Source organism: Cetorhinus maximus, chromosome 11 (assembly GCF_964194155.1).
Source record: "Cetorhinus maximus chromosome 11, sCetMax3.hap1.1, whole genome shotgun sequence".
NCBI classification, from domain to species: Eukaryota; Metazoa; Chordata; class Chondrichthyes; order Lamniformes; family Cetorhinidae; genus Cetorhinus; species Cetorhinus maximus.
The window spans coordinates 54,155,724-54,167,738 of NC_135889.1; the positions used below are offsets into that span (position 1 = coordinate 54,155,724).

General features: G+C 44.0%; 1 long non-coding RNA gene across 2 annotated transcripts in view; it reads left to right on the forward strand.

Annotated features, from left to right (window-relative positions):
* Positions 1–11,779, forward strand: part of LOC144686583 (uncharacterized) — a 52,292-nt gene extending 40,513 nt beyond the window's left edge. Inside the window, exon 4 of one of the 2 annotated variants that reach the window (XR_013577949.1) lies at positions 11,203–11,779. This is a non-coding gene — a long non-coding RNA (uncharacterized LOC144686583). The remainder of the gene's footprint in view (positions 1–11,202) is intronic. The other variant, XR_013577948.1, reaches the window with a different exon arrangement.
* Positions 11,780–12,015: the final 236 nt, after the last annotated feature.

The window sequence follows — 12,015 nt, forward strand, 5'->3', positions numbered from 1 at the left end:
GCCTGGGAGGAAGTGGCCAGTGCCGCGGCTGGCCTCTCACCAGTCATCCAGTCTCATCAGATGCCACAGTCACTGGCAGAGGGGCTGAGGAGCTGCTGCAGTCATCCAGAGCGCCCTGAGAGGAGCCCACAGAGACGACAAGCAGCTCATGCGCCGACATGAGGTTGCTCTGGACCTCCCTGCTCACCATTGATGGATGGACACCTAGCTGGGATACTAGGTACCTCATCTATCTACCACACTGGCACTGATCTCCTGTGGTCATTGCCTGTGTGAAGGCTTGCAGGTCCGAACGCAACCTCAGGGTTGAATCACCCTTGCTGATTCAGCCCCTGGAGTTGCCTCTCCATGAGAGTCACCACTCAATAGAGGAGGCAGTGCGCTCGGCGATGAGGGTCATTGCAGTGTTCATGCTCTGCATGGATTCCTCCACAACAGAGACCACAGCAAGTATACCCTCATGGATCTACGCCAGATCCTCCCGCACATCCCGCTGGACATCCAGCATCTGCTACCTAATGGACAACTCCAGAGGCTCATCACCTGCCTTCGATTCAGCATCGTCCTGGTCTCCAGCAATCCTCCAACCGCCGGCGCCCTGGGCACTCTCTGCCTCCGCCTGCTCCTCAAGCGAGTGTGAATTGCCCTCACCGCTATGCACCGACATTCTAGCCAATGATCTAATGCCCAGCGAGGTGCTGGTATCTGCGCTGGTGCTTGGTGACGCAGGTGCATCTAAAGCTCAGTAGTCCTCTGACATCAAGGGTGGGTCTTCGGGATCCTTCGTTCTTGGGCAAGCTGGCGTTTCTAGGGGAGGACAACAACATGTCATTAGTTTAAGTCATCACACTGCCACTGTGCATGCCAGGCATCCTGGTGAGACAATGAAGATCTGCAACACGGTGCCATCGTCTTTCAATGATCAATGGGGATTCCAGGTTTGAGGCTCCCATTAATGATGAGATTACACAAGAATGTTTGCACAATTCAACGCTCTCACCTCTGTGCACTGCATTCTCACCTTGACCAGAGACCCCTGCCTCTCCATGACTGGCTAACCGAGGGTGGGTGTTGGCACTCTAAGGTACCCATCTCGTACCTTGTCAGAATGAGGAGGTTTTGGGGGCCTATGCCTGTCTTAGTTTTTTTGTTGGTGTTATGGCTCCTGTTCTCCTGAAATGACAGAGGAGCATTGATTTGTCCACCCTCTGCCCGCTGCGCCTGGCAACCCCCCACCTCCCCCACCCCCACCCCCCCCCCCCCCCCCCCCAACCAGGCCGGAACTCCTGGCAGGACACATCTGAGTTGCGGCCCTCGACCCGCAAGGTACTCAGGCCAAGCAGCCAGGGCTCACCCCCTTGGTCAGCTCCAGTATCAGTGGCATTTGGTACAAACTCTAACACCCTGAGCTCCACGGCAGGGACAGCCAATCCTTCATACTTCTCCACACTGATCCATGCCAACTTCGTACTCACCCTTGCTGAGTGCAGCAGATCGTTGAACTTTTTGCGGCGCTGCACCCATGTGCGCCGCAAAACATCGTGGCCACTGACCTCGGCTGCCACCTCCTCTCAGGCTTTTTTGGTCAGGTGCAGAGGCCTCCTCCTGCCAACCCTGCATACTAAAGTCCTGCCTGACACCGACATCCTCCACAAGGGCCGCGACATAGGGCCGAATGCCTCCCGACTTGCCCTCCCGCCTGACGTCTCCAGCCACTGGTGAGGCTGTTGTTTGAATGAAATGGTTTCCTGGCAGACTCCAAAGATTCTTCCTCGCACCCTTCAGGGAGCTGCCTCTGCCATTTTTAAAGTGCCTGCCGGGTCGCCATTGGACCTGACGCCCAACAGGCTCCCACCCCTGCCCGCCTGGCTCTTCCCAACCATTGAGAAGATGCATTTCATGCTGGGCGGACCTTAATTGGCCATCCAGTGTGAAATCCTGTTTGCAACGCGACCACAGCTGGGAGCGGATTCCACATCCGATTCCGCTCCCACTAACACGGTGTGCATGCTAAGCATGAAATTCAGGCCTAAGTGTTGTAAGAGGTCAATTATCTTTCAATACAACCTCAGAAGAAAAATGAAAATGTTTGATGAAACTGTAAGAAAGGTCCTTTTCAGAACAAACATGTCAGTTATTCTTGTCTTCACTAAGTGCTTACTGTAACAATATAACAAGCTGTCAAGGAGCAAATCATCTGATCATGAAATTGGGTTTATGAAAGAGATGATAATAACTCAAGCATTTGATCAATTAAAGGTCAAAGTAATCAATTCCGAGAAATTTAAACCAATGCCTTTCCCTTGCCACATCCAAACAATAATTATGGTACCAATGAGCATGATTGCTTGTAGATGATTTCCCAAGTACAGACAATACTTCCAACTTAAATACAATAACTTCAGCAGATACTTGAGCCTAGCATTTCTGATCAAGTTTTGCCCACTCAAATGATTTTATATTAATTTTCGGGATGTGAGTGCTGCTGGCAAAGCTAGCATTTGTTTCCCATCCTTATTTGCTCTTGAGAAGGTGGTGGTGAGCTGTTTACTTGAACTGCTGCAGTCCCTGTGGTGCTATTTAAAGGACAGTGCCAGATTTTTGACCAACAGTGAAAGAGTGGTGATATAGTTCCAAGTCAGGGTAGTGTGTGACTTGGAGAAGTAATTGCAGATGGTGGTGTTTCCATGTGTCTGCTGACCTTGTCCCTCTAGGCGGTAGAGGTTGTAAGTTTAAAAGGTATTGTCAAAGGAGACTTGGTGAGTTTCTGTAGTACATCTTGTAAATGGTACATACTGTTATCACTGTGCACTGGTGGCAGAGGGACTGGATGTTTAATGTGGTGTATAGGGTGTTGATCAAGTGGGCTGCTTTGGGTGGTGTTGAGCTTCTTGAGTGTTGTTCGAGCTGCATTCATGCAGTAAAGTGGAGAACATTCCATCACACTCCTGACTTGTGCCTTTATATGGTGGACAGGCTTATGGAGTCATGTGATCTGTTACTCACTGCAGAATCCCCAACCACTGACCTGCTCTTGTAGCTACAATATTTATATGGCCTTTTGAGTTAAGTTTCTGATCAATGATAACCCCCAGGTTGTTGATGGTGGAAGATTTAATGATAGTAATGCCATTGAACATCATGGGGAGATGATTAAATTCTTTCATGTTGGAGATGGTCATTGCCTGGCAGTTGTGTGGCGTGAATGTTACTTGCCACTTATAAGCCCAAGCATGAATGTTGCCCAAGTCTTGCTGCATGTGGCACAGCCTGCTTAAGGTATCTGAGGAGTCGCAAATAGTACCGAACACTACGCAACCATCAGCAAACATCCCCACTTCTGACCTGATGATGGAGGTAAGATCATTGATGAAGCAATTGAAGATGCTTGGGCTGAGGACATTACCCTGAGGAACTCCTGCAGCGATGTCCTGAAGCTGAGATTCACCTCCAGCACTCATAACCACCTTCCTTTGTGCTGGTATGATGCCAATTGAATGAAAGTTTTCTTCAATTCCCATTGACATCAATTTTGTTAGGGTTCATTGATGCCACACTCAGTCAAATGCTGCCTTGATGTCAAGGGCAATCACTCTCACCTCACTTCTTGAGTTCAGCTATTTTGCCCAAGTTTGGACCAAAGCTGTAACGATGTCTGGAGCTAAGTGGCTCTGCCAGAACCCAAATTAAGTATCGTTGAGCAGGTTGCTGCTGAGCAAGTGTTGCCTGAGAGCACTGTAGACAATATATCTCATTATTTTGATAACGATTGAGTATAAATTGATGGGTAGTAGTTGGTCAGATTGGATTTGTCATGCTATTAGTGGACAGGACATACCTGGACAATTTTCTACATTGTCGAGTAAATGTCAGTATTGTAGCTGGACTGGAAAAGCTTGTATAAGTGTGCTGCAGGTTCTAGAGCGCAAATTTTCATTACTACATCCAGGACGTTGTTAGGGTCCACTGTCTTTGCTGTATCCAGTGCCGTCAGCTTTTGAGTGGAGGCATGAATCATGCTTGTCTAGTCTTCCACGTACTGACTCCATGCATATTTCTAGAGTAAGCCCATTTTAAATATAATGGGCAGGCTTCAGATATGAAAAACCCCTGTGACTGGAAGCTAGCCGATTGCAAGATTTTCCGGTCTACAACAACTTTAAATGGCAAACACCAGATTTTTTAAACTTCAGAAATAGCAAGGTTTCATGTCAAAATTATATATGCAGGTGAAGTGAGCACAGTTCTGCAGTAGGGTCATCACGATTCTAATTGAGGAAGTAAGACAAAAGAGGGAAGCTTTCTCTGGCACTGTCCTCCACAATATTATGTTCAGTAAAAAGGTTCACTACCCTTACTAGGTGAAAGAGAGCCTCCTGTAACCTATTAATACATCGCATCAAACATTTAAAATTTTCCTCCTCACATTTTTTAAAATCACTTTCAAAGCTTATTAGTGTCCATGATACTGCTGAATGACCCCAGCATTCCCAGCCTTCACCTGAAATGTTCCTTAGTTCATGTTGTTAAATGTATTCAATCCAAGAGGACCCTTTTATCTAATGTTAAATGTACATGTCATCACATCCATTGTAAGCTGACATGTGAGTTAGTGCATGACAGAATTTTTTAATGGGAATCTTTTTGGATGGCAGCTGATTTCTCATAGAATGGTTACAGCACAAAAGGAGGCTGTTCGGCCCATCGTGTCTGTGCTGGACCTCTGAAGGACAAATTCACCCAGTGCCACTCCCCTGACTTTTCCCGTGGCCCTGCCAATTTTTCCTTTTCAGTTAGTGATCCAATTCCCTTTTCAAAGCCTCAATTGACTCTGCCTTCACCACACTCTCAGGCAATGTATTCCAGATCCAAACAACTCACTGCATTAAGAAGTTTTTTTCTCATGACGCCATTGCTTCTTTTGCCAGTTACCTTAAACCTGTGCCCTGTGGATCTCGATTCTTCCACCAATGGGAACAGTTCCTCTCCATCTACTCCATACAGACCCCTCATGATTTTGAATACCTCGATCAAACCTCTTCTCAACCTTCTCTTCTCCCAGGAGAACAGTCCCAACTTCTCCAGTCTTCTTAAAGTGTGATGCCCAGAACTGGTGCATTTCTCGCCTTTCACTTTGACTTGGGCAAGCATCTTTTTCCTTGGCAAAGACAGGTGCAAAATATTTATTTAATACCTCAGCCCTGCCTCCATGTCTAAATCCCATTTTTGGTCCCAAATGACTCCCCTCCTCCTCTTACCACCTTTTTATTATGTATGTACCCAAAGAAGACTTTTGGATTCCCTTTTATGTTAGCTGCCATTCCCTTCTCATACTCTCTTGCTTCTCTTATTTGTTTTTTTCAATTCCCATCTGAACCTTCTATATTTGGCCTGGTTCTCAATTGTGTCATGCTCAGTAATAAGCATGTCATATTCATAACTTTAAACATGCACTGTGCTTATATGGAATCTTCTAGAACTGTCCATATTTACTCTTAAAGTGGACAGTGATGAACTGTTAAGATGGCTGCCAAGGGGGGTCAGGTGACCTTTGCAACATCAGCCCACACTATCAAGCTGCCAGAAAGTTCCAAATTGAATTTACTGTATGGGGATCTCCCCCTTGAATGGACATGCCGATACAACGCTCCTTTGTGGAATTCACACCTGCTATTGTTTGAAACTTACTTTAAAACACAGAGACAATAAGCTCCTAGACTCTGTCTGTAGATTTGCATTGTAACAAAGGAAGGCTGACAAGACCAGTTATTAACAAATGTGAAAGCCTTTCTATTGTATGTCAATGGCATTTGACCACGTGACTGAAACTGGTTCTGTGATACTGGAATCCTTTTATTCCAAAGCTCAGAAGAGACCTGGGGCAGACTGTAGAATAACACTGACAAGGCAACAGCTGCAGAGAAAGGCTGTGCAAACTTTGCCTTTTAAGAACCACAAGGCTTAAAAGTCTTTTAGAAAGCCTCTCAGCCTCCAAAGTTCCAAATTCACCTGTAAAGAAATTGGACCCCCGACACTACAGCCATGAGTGCATGACTTTATGACCTGCTGAACATGCTTCTCTTCGAAGTAATCCAGCAACACTCAAGAAGCTTGACTCCATCCAGGACAAAGCAGCCCTATCCACAAACGTTCACTTCCTCTACCACCGATATACAGTGGCAACATTGTGTACCATCCACAAGATGCACTGCAGGAACTTACCAAGGCTCCTTAGAGAGCACCTTCCAGACCAATGACTGCTACCATCTAGAAGGACAAGGGCAGCAAACACATGGGAACAACACCACCACCTGGAAGTTCCCCTCCAAGCCACTCACCAACCTGACAAATATATCGCCGTTCCTTCACTGTCGCAGGGTCAAAATCCTGAAACTCTGTAACAGCATTGTGGGTGTACCTACACCACGTGGACTGCAGCAGTTCAAGCAGGCAGCTCACCACCTTCTTCTCAAGGGCAATTAGGGTTGGGCAATAAATGCTGGCCTAGCCAGCAACGCCCAGATCCCATGAACAAATATTTTTAAAATCCTGATATCCAACCCCTAGCCATTTGAACTTACCTACACTACAATTCCAAGAGTGGAAAAACTTCCTTCTTTACTGAACTCATAAACACATGAACTGTTAAATATTCTTTTGGTTTATACTTGTAGAGTACACTATCTTCTTTAATTGTATCTTGCTTGATTGTGTGGTGCATGACTGATGTAGCATAAATCTTACGGTGTGAGTGTGTGAATAAATAACCCTCTTTGTTTAAACCCATGAAAGTCTGCTGCTGGTACCTTTAAATTAACGGTACACTAATGGGGTTTAGAAACACACATTTACCTTTCCAAAAATAAACCACACTGTTTTGGACAGAAGGGAAGAGAATTAGGATTTTCAGTTTATCCCGCTTCTCCTGTTGTAACAGAAATTAGGTGCTGCATCCAGGATTTGAACCAATTGGACTAAAATGAGCTGAATCTGACATTAAAAGAAATTGGAAGCCAAAAGGGGAAAGTTCAATAGTTGAAATTGTTTCTTTTAAACACCAGCAGGTCCCATTTATTAACACTAGGAAATAACATGGCTAGTTTTGATGCAAAAATGTCCATAGAACAGGAGGACTTAACTTGGCAAAAATTAGCCACCACCACTCTCCTCCTCCTGGCTCAACTTGTTCTCTCACTGAACAATTTCTCCTTAAACTTGTCTCATTTCCTCCAAATAGAAGGTGTGGCTATGGGTACCCACATGGGTCCCAGTTATGCCTGTCTCTTTGTGGGGATGTGGAACATTCCTTGTACCAGTCCTACTCAGGCCCCCTCCCACAACTATTTTTTTCAGTTCATCAACAGCTGTTTCGGTGTCACTTCATGCTCATGTCTGGACCTGGAAAAATGTAACAATTTTGCTTCCAATTTCCATCCCTCTATCACCTTCAAACGGTCCATCTCTGACACTTCCTTTCTCTTCCTTGACCTCTCTGACTCAATTTCTGGTAATAGACTGTGCACCAATATTCATTACAAGCCCACCGACTCCCACAGCTATGTCAACTACAGCTTCTCACACCCTGCTTACTGTAAGGTCTCCATCCCATTCTCTTAGTTCCTTTGCCTCCATTGTATCTGTTGCCACTTTCATGATTGTTGCATGATGCCACTTTCCAAAACAGCACTTCCAACATGTCTTCCTTCTTCCTTAACTAGGCCCTCAACCTTGTCCAACCCATCTTCTGCGCCTCTGCCCTCACACCTTCCCCTTCCTCCCAGAACAATTTTAGGGTCCCCCTTGTCCTCACTTTTCACCCAACCAGCCTCTGCATTCATCTCCACCATTTCCGCCAACTTCAGCATGATGACACCGCCAAACACATCTTCCCCTCACCCCCCCCATCAGCATTCCATAGAGACTGTTCCCTTCGGGAAATCAAAAGGACTCCCAATTTGTCCCCACATTTGAAGAGGAGTATGTGGAAACTTTCTTTACAGTCTTCGAAAAACTGACAGTTCAATTACAATGGCTACCAGAGTTTTGGACTTTCACGATACAAGGACAGCTGGTCAGAAAAGCCTGAGAGGTTTATTTCATGCTGCCTGCCAAAATTTCTCCCAGTTACTATCAGACAAACTGGGAGGTCTCAGTGCTTATGAACTCCTGCTGGAGGCATACCGCTAACAATTCCAGAATTCCCATAAAAAATCCACACAGACCTTTCTTGAATTGGAAATAATTAAACAGGTAGCCTTTGAATGTTGGGTTCAAGCACTAAAGATTGACTGCACCTATGAAGGCTTAAAAGAAATAATTTTGTTGTTTAAAAATGTCTCTTATACAGCCACAAAACTCACATAGAGGAACAAAAGGTTTCCAGAGTCAGAAATGTTCCCCTACTGACAATTGATCCACTTGACCCATCTCATTTCGAAGAACCAGGTCCAGTCCTTTCCCATTGCACTGGAAACACACTGCTGTAAAAAATTATCCTGAATACCCACTGTAGAATCTTTTCCTCTCTCTGCTCTTTACACTATTACTATCCCAGTCATATTCAGATAATTAAAGTCCCCCATTATAACTACTCTTGCACTTCTCTGTAATTTATCTGCAAATTTTGTTCCTCATCTTTCCCACTATCTGATGGCCTATAGACTACATCGAACAATATAATTTCACCCTTTTTGTTCCTTAGCTCGAGCCAAACATATTATTTCCGTTCAAGGGCATTTATCTCCAGCACAGCAATGTTCTCCTTAATAAATACTGCCACCCCTCCTCTTTGCCTTCCTTTCCTATCTTTCCTGCACACCTTGTATCCAGGAATATTTAATACCAAGTCCTGCCTTTCTTTAAACCAGTTATCACCACAACATCATGGCTATCTATGTCTGCAACTCACCAATTTTATTTACCAGACTCCATACTGTAAGCATAATTTAAACTTTATTACTTTCCCTCTTATACTGAACCCACCTAATACTTTATTTCCTACTGTAGTACCATCTGTCTCTCCCAATATTCTTTGCACTTTAGTATCCATCTCTTGTATTACCCCCAGTTCGCACACCCCTACCAAGTTTGTTTAAACCCTCTCCAATAGCACTAGCAAATCACCCAGCAGAAATTAAATCTGGAGAAATGTGAAGCAATGCATTTGAGGAAGGAAAACAAGGCAAAGTGAAAAGACTTTACATGGTGAGATACTGAGAAGTGTCAAGGAACAATGGGACTTCGGAGTGCATGTCTACAGGTAATTAGGGTGGTTACGAAGGAATCTGGGATTCTTTCCTTTATTCGCTAAGGCATAGAATATAAGAGCAGGGAGGTTATGCTCGAACTAAATCACTAAACAAGGCCTGAAACTACCCAATGCATCAACCTACAGGATTGGGATATGATTGGCTTTCTTTTGGAGACTCCTAATTAATTCAATCTACCCTCCCTCCTTGTAACCTACTTCTGTGTGTGTGTGAGTTGGAGTGGTTTTATTAGTTTTTATTTACCAGTAGTTAAGAACAATAAACACAATTTCCTTTTTTAAAACTTACAAGAAAACCTGTCTGTGTTTGTCATTTACAGTCAAAGCGCTTAAACAGTTAAACACTACTAAATTGTTAAGCAAATTCTTTTAAAAACACTTTTGCAGTCAATCAAGAGGTGAAAAGAAAGGGGTAGTCATTCTACTACTTCTCACCTGGCCATAATAGCAGGGATTTCACCCTAATTTCATTTACCACTTTTAGGCCCATCTAACCAGCCCATTGATATCTTCCTGCAGTCTACAGCTTTCATCCTCACTATCAATCACACAGCCAATTTTTGTATCATCCGCAAACTTCCTAATCATGCTCCTACATTTAAGTCTAAATCATTGGTAAGTACCATGTAATGCAAGGGATCTAGTATTAAGCTCTAGGACCACATTGGAAATAACCTTCCAGTCACGAAAACACCTGTTGTTGTTTGCTTCCTTCCACTGAGCCAATTTTGGATCCAACTTTTCATTTGCATTGCATGGGCTCTGACTTTTCTGACCAATCTGCCATCTGGGACCTTGTCAAAGCCTTGCAGAAATCCATGCAGACTAAATCAAACATGCCACCCTTGTTGACCTTCCTTGTTAACTCCTCAAAAAATTCAGTTGAATCAGACACTATCTTTCTTGAACAAACCCATGGGGCAGAATTTTTTGGTCGGCGTGCAAATGCACGCCCGACACGATCGGCTGCAAAATCCCACAGGATACTTTGGTCGGCGGGTGTGCCTCCAACATTTGCGCATGCCCACCGACAATTAAGAGGCCAATTAAGGGAATTAAAGTTGTAATTGTCTCCGATTTTTCGTGGCCTGTCCAATCTTACGGTTGGCGGACGGGCGAATCGGCCAGATGGCCTTTGCATTTTTCATGAAACTTCATCCAAGAGTGGGATGAGGTGTGTGTTATTAAATTAAAAAACGATGTATGAAAAGAATTTTATCATGTAAATGTTCAGGTGACTAATTGTGATGTGTGGACAATTTTTTCCGGATTCTCAAAGCTTTATTGGTTTTAAAGTCTTCAGCTCCCTGAGGCAGCTCTTTGCCTTCAGGGAGCTTTCAGTCAGCGCTCGCCGTGCCCGCATTTACGTCAGTGTCCGCCCTCCTCTCGCCCCCACCCTGGCAGTGCTGACCATTTCAGCACGCGCTTCACGCTGGTTGGCCGTCAATTGGCCAGCCAGTGTGAAATCGCGGTCCACAGTCCATTTCCTGATCGCTCCCAGGCCCGCCAATCGCACCCGCCCGCCGACCTGAAAATTCAGGCCGTACTGATTGTCTCCAATTAATCCGTGTGTTTTTAAATAACGTTTTATATTGTGTGAGGGAAGCTATGTTTTTAAATTTAATTTGTATGTTTTTGAGGCAAACCCATCTCAAAACAGAAGCTGAACCAAAAATGAAACTGCAAGGGAAACAGAAAAGGTAAATCTAGAAATGAAACTGAACTTCCTAGTTTCTAAGGAAACCAAAAATGAGGTTGGGAAATTGAAACTAAAGCTTATTGAAAGATATAAAAGGGCACAGATCAATCCAAGCTGAGCAGTAGCAATTTTTGAATCCACTGATGTAGTACAAGCAAGCTGAAGGGAACTGAAGAAGACAGTCCAGATCCAGAAGCTGAGAATAAGTTGCTGCTGCTGTTTCTGTTATTGATAGGTCTACCCCATCCAGACTGAGTTCTCCATAAGGTGTGCCATTTGTGGTGAAGACCATGCCTATGGAACTTGGGTTCATTGTGCACAGCTGTTGGCTGGAGATCAGACTAACTCCTCGATGGAGAGGAGCTGAAATTCCTCATGAGGAAGACAGAGTTTGAAGTACTTTGTGACTCACTGTGATCACTCTGAGTGGCCTGCTGAGCCAATTCGTAAGATCTGTCTTCATTGTATCTGCCATTTAAAAGCAACTTAGAGTTCATATTCAAACACAATATGCCTGTTAATTCATGTTTAACTCTTGTTAATTCTGGATGCTAGAGTATAAGATAGATAATATTTAGTTCTTGCTTTGTTGACTCTTGTATCTTAAAAATTTTTCTGTTCTTGTGGCTTAATTCTCTGACTGAATAACTGGGATTTTAAATTTTGTCAACTTTTTTTAAAAAAGTATTGGTCTCTACGAAGATCATAACAATTGTTCTCATAATTTTTTCCAATAATTTGCTCAGTACTGAGGTTAGGCTGATTGGCCAGTAATTACACAGTTTGTCCCATCATCACCTTTTTAAACAACGGTAGAATGTTAGCAGTCCTTCAGTCTTCTGGCACTATACCCGTAGCCAGTGGGGATTGGAAAATGATGGCCAGAGCTTCCATTATTTCTTTCCTTTCTGCTCTTAACAGCCTGAAATGCATTTTATCCAAGCCGAGAGTTTTATCCACATTTAAAAATGCTAAAATCCTTAAAATTACCTCTCTCAGTATGTTTACACCATCCATTATTTCACTGAATATTATTTCGTTTTTCTAT